Source organism: Arachis ipaensis, chromosome B5, assembly GCF_059453495.1.
Source record: "Arachis ipaensis isolate K30076 ecotype BB chromosome B5, ASM5945349v1, whole genome shotgun sequence".
In the NCBI taxonomy this organism is placed as follows: Eukaryota; Viridiplantae; Streptophyta; class Magnoliopsida; order Fabales; family Fabaceae; genus Arachis; species Arachis ipaensis.
In genome coordinates, this window is record NC_142440.1 from 98,223,664 (window position 1) to 98,229,401 (window position 5,738).

Genomic DNA, 5,738 nt, shown 5'->3' on the forward strand with positions numbered 1-5,738 from the left:
AATTATTGTAAGAAATCAATAACAACAATCAAAAGGAACACAATTATTATGAATCACCTCTAATTGAATTGAAAGAAAAGAGAAAGAACAAAAGTAGATCTACAATAAAGCATAAAAACAACATAAAGAAAATTACAACAAAAGAATAGAGGAATCATAAATGCAACAACAAAGAATTGAGAAGAAGAAGAAGTAGAGAGCATGAATCAAGACCTAGATCTAAGAACTAAACCTAATTCTAATCCTAATCCTAGAGAGAAGTGAGAGCTTCTCTCTCTAAAACTAACTTTTCCTCCTAAAATTAAACTAAAATAAACTAATGTGTCAAATTATGTTAATTCCTCTTCAATCCTTGGCTTAAATAGCATCAGAAATGAGTTGGGTTGGGCCCACAAGGCTTCTAAAATCGCTGGCCACGTGTTTGACTAAGTGAATTGTGTGCGCCCATGGATGCGTACGTGTACCGTGTGCATGCGCATCCCTATGCGAAATGCAACCATGGCAAATCTTATATCATTTCGAAGCCCCGGATGTTAGCTTTCCAACACAACTAAAACCGCATCATTTGGACTTTTTTAGCTCAAGTTATGGTCATTTAAGTGCAAAGAGGTCGGCTTGACAGCTTTTGCGATTCCTTCATTTCTTCATGAGTTCTCCATTTTTACATGCTTTTCCTTCATTCCCTTGATCCAATCTTTGCCTCCTAAATCTGAAATCACTTATCAAACATATCAAGGCATCTAATGGAATCAAAGTGAATTGAATTTAGCTATTTTAAACCTAAAAGCGTGTTTTTACACTTAAGCACAATTAAAGGAGAAGTTATAAAACCATGCTATTTCATTGGATAAATGGGAGAAAGGTTGACAAAACCCTCTAAATTCAACACAAGATAAACCCTAAATATGGGGTTTATCAGTAAGACCTCTTGGTAGCCATCCATGTCACTTGGTACTGGTAAGACATTAAGCACTTGCTGAATAGCTTCTTCTGAAACTGAGACTTGCTTCCGGTGCACGTATACCGCTTAAAGAGAAGGAAGATGGTAGTTAGTATAGAATTCTACCACCCATGAGAGGTTGACCTCTTGTGGTTTTCTCAGAAGAAACTCCCATCGTCGTCGTTCAATGCAGGATAGAATACAAGGAGCAACCTTGTCCGGCGGAGCGAGCAGATACTCAGCATGATAGTTCCTCTCAACCATGGCGGGGAACACAAGTTCACAGAAATGGTTGGGGAACCTTGAAGAATCCTTTGCCGGTTTGCTCTTCTCGTTTTCATCAATAGGAGCGGGTGCCTTTGCTTTCTTAGATAGGGGTTTGGCTCCTAATGAAGAGTGCGCCTTAGAGTTTGACCTTTGGTGTGCCCTCTTTGCGGCCGGTTTCCTTGAAGCTTTCTCCTTGCCTTTCTTGGTGGCCATCCTGAAAAAGGAAGGGAAAAAGGAAAGTATGAAACCCAAAGAATCATCTTAGCAAAAACATACAAGTGAGAAGTAGTGCCTAAAAGAAATGTGTCACAAAATGATCATAGAGGCATGGGTCACAACACTTGGCATGGGATGCAAGAGGAAGTAAAGCATGCGATAAGGCATGAGAAGAATAATCTCAAGCATCCATAATAAAGAGCAAGTCATGTTCAATGAGTATCTACTTAGCGAGCATACATTCTAAGCAAGCAAAGTGGACTCAATGCACTTAGAAGAGAGCAAGTGAGTAAGGAGGAAGCACCAAATTGAAGATACATGATTAAAGTAAACCAAAATGGCATTCGTGCATTTCCTCGAACACTTGGCGTGCAATTATCAAGCAATGAACAATTATGAGATACTCAACCAATTAGAAGCTCAAAATAAAATATCAATCATCACACAACATCACTTACTGACAAAGATAATGAAAGACGATCAAGAAGATCTATTAAAGTAATTTAAAACTCAAAGTCAACATCCATGGAAAAGCAAGAAAAAGGAAAAGTAAACAAACAAAAAGTAAGTAGTATAATCATGAAACTAAAAGAGAAAATAAGTGAATCAACAAGAAAGATCTAACTAGAGCAAGAAATTATGCAAAAAAAGTAATAGATGATATATAGAAGAAGTAGAACCTTGAGAAGTGTAAGAGAACAAGGTAGAATTTTCTTCTTGTGAAAATGAGAAAGAGATAGAAGAGATGTAGTGCCACTGAAAGTGGTGGTGGTCACCGGTGAGTAGCCGGAGACGATGGTGGTGGATTGTGGAAGAGAAAGAAGAGAAGAGAGGTGATGGAGAAAGAAAAAGAAAGAAACAAGAAAGAAGGTGGGAGAGGGATAGAAGCAGGGCGTGCAGCTTTAAAACTGGTTCACGCGACCGGTGCGCTGGCGCGTCTGTGAGGGTTGAGCGAGGGGCGCGTACGCGTCCAGGGCGCGTACGCGTGAAGGAAGTTGGGATCCTAGCACAGGGTTGGCACAAAGTAGGCCTAAGTCTCGGGTGATTTATACCAGAGTTTGCATGCAGCACAGGCGCGCGGACGCACACAGTGTGCGGACGCGTGCCTGAGTGAATTGGTGACCGGCACGGACGCGCCAAGTACGCCTGCGCGTCAGTACGGGCACGAAAGAGGCACACACATGGCACAACTCTCAGGTTTTTGTACTAGGGAGTCCATATTGTACCATCGGCGCGCGCGCACAGTGCGCTTGCGCGTCGATGGCCAAGTTGCAAGGGGCACGCAGGCGGCATGCACGCTGGCGCATGGGTGCCTGACATGAAATGGGCACAAAGTGGGCATAACTCTCGGGTTCTTGGCCCAGGAGGAAGAAATGCACCACCAGCGTGCGCACTATGCGCTCGCGCGCAGATGCCCCTTTTCCTTGCTTTTTTTTCACAACATAGAGAGGGCTATTCTAACACATACTTGGCAGGTGTTTGAGCTAGTAGTCAAGAGAACACTCACAAATTCATGCACTATTCAAAAAATAGCATTCTCTCTACTTCAACAATTTATCCATACCAAAATGATGAAATCTAAATGAATATCGTAGTTATCCAACAAGTTCAACAAAACTAGAATTCCTATGCAATTAACAACCTCAAAAAGTCATAAAATATAGAAAAAATATAGAGCTAAAAACAAGAATGTATACACAAGGAAGATCTTACCACGGTGGGGTGCCTCCCACCAAGCACTTTTCTTTAACATCCTTAAATTGGACGGTCAATCGCTCAAGCTTCTCCTCGTTTAGGTGCATCTGTTAATAGGAACACCTCTAGCTCTTTTGGGAGCTTGTAGCCATGGTACTTCTTCACTCTTTGTCCATTCACCTTGAAAGTTGCTTCACTTTTAGGATCAAACAATTCCACCACTCCATAGCGCTTTATCTCTTTCACCTTGAAGGGTCCTTCCCATCTAGAGCGGAGCTTGCCAGGCATGAATCAAAGCCTCGAGTTGTAAAGGAGAACCTCATCACCTTCTTGAAAATCCTTCTTCCGGATGTGATGGTCAGGGAATGCTTTAGTATTTTCCATGTAAATCCGGTCATTCTCATATGCTTCGTTTCTCAAACACTCGAGATCCTCTAGCTGTAATTTCCTGGTCACTCCCGCCTTGGTTAAATCCATGTTGCACTGCTTTACCGCTCAATAGGCTTTATGCTTTACCACTCCTCTAGCTCCTTTATAAAAAAATTGTTGTGGGCAAGGAATTTCACAAAATATTTATGTTGCAAGTATAGCTCCAAACCAACAAACATCTCTCGCATCAAATTAAATATTTTGGTTGTCACATGTACAAACCCCAAATATGAATTAACCGGAGTATTTAGACTATGCGTCATCCCACGAGGAATTACAATGAAGTGTATGCTTATTGGCTATGAAGGGGACAAGGGGGTATGATTGATAAAGGGGCAAGGAAGTAAATGGACAAGAAATTAAATGTGCAAGAAAGGTAAATCAAGCAAGCAATTAAAGAAAGCAATTAATAAGGTGAGATATTCATGGCAAGGGTGGAGATCATAGGCTTTCTATCCTAGTCATACAATGATTAATTTATCTTATTTAGTCAACTCCAACAACCGGAAGAAGGTATCATGTCATCTTCACATAGGGCGAATGTCAAACAAGACTAATTAATCATGTCACAAATATAAACAAGAATTTATCTCATTACGTCATCCTCGACGATGGAAGAAGGTATCATATTATCTTCACACTCGAAGAAAGTCTAACAAGACTAGCTAATCTCAATCCAAAAATCCTAATCAACTTACTAATTAAATTAGCAAAAGATTAGCGTCAATGGAAAAAATATTAGCCAACAACTCTAAGTCACCAACATAGGTTGGATTTTCATGACTCAAGATCACCTAATTACCATTTCCAAGCCAAGAATGCTCAAAATCTATTCTAACATCCAACCAAGCATTTTGTCAAACACTTGGAAGGCATAAAAAGAAAGCATAATATAAGACAAGAAATAGTAAAATCTACCAACTACAAATTGCAAGGAAAGTATATCAACACTACTCAATTGCAAGGAATTAAACAACAATAAAACAAATCAATAATAAAAGAACATGAATCATAAATTGCATTAAAAGAAAATAGAAGAAGAAAGAGTGCATCAACAACAAAGTAAGCAATTACAAGAATGAAATACAAAATTAGAGAGAGAAAGAGTAGAGGAACAAGAAATTGTAAAGGAAAAGTAAATCAAAGCATGAATTAAACCTAGATCTAAGAAATTCTAATCCTAATTCTAGAGAGAAGAGGGAGCTTTTCTCTCTAGAAACTAAACTACATGATGCAAAAACTTCAAACAATTGCTCCCCTTTGTATGCTTTTCTACTCATTTCTTCCATCCAATACTTGCCTTATAAACTTGAAATCACTCAACACACACACATCAAGGCATCGAATGGAATTAAAGTGAATCAAAATTACCAATTTAAGCCCTAAAAAGCATGTTTTTACACTTAAGCGAAATTGAAGAGAGAATTATGAAACCATGCTATTTTATTGAATAAATGTAGGAAAAAGGTGATAAAATCCCCCAAATTAAGCACAAGATAAACCACAAAATTGGGGTTTATCAAATCTCCCCACACTTAAACTAAGCACGTCCTCATGCTAAAATCAAGAAATAAGCAAAGGGGTATTAACATTTATTCAATGCAAACTAACTAAATGCAATCTATCTATATGAATGCATCCACTTGGTCAAAACAAGTCAACTTCCAAGAAAACATATTTAAGTACAAGGGCTAAAGCCATAGCAGTCAAATCAAACCCACAATTGAATTGAATTATTAAAAAGATTTTACAAACTTGCAAGAAAAGAGATGATCATGGGTGGAAACATATAATCGAGCAATCAAACCTTCACCGAATGTGTATCCGCTCTAGTCACTCAAGTGTATGGGGTTGATTCACTCAATTCTCCCCTAATCATGTTTTCCAAGATTTGTTTTTCATCTAACAATCGACAATTACTTTATGCATGCATACAAATATCATGAGGGCTTTCCCATAGGTTGTAATGGGGCTAGGATCAAGGTAGGATGCATATGGTCAAGTGAGCTTGAAATTTGAATCTTTGATTAACTTAAACTTCTCACCTAACCTATGACAACCTAAACAATTCTAAACAATCCTAGCTATCCATTTTTCACTTTTTCACATACTCATGCATTCTCTTTTTTATCACCACCCATATGCATTGACTTTTATTGAACCTTGTTTTGGGGCATTTTTGTCCCCTTTT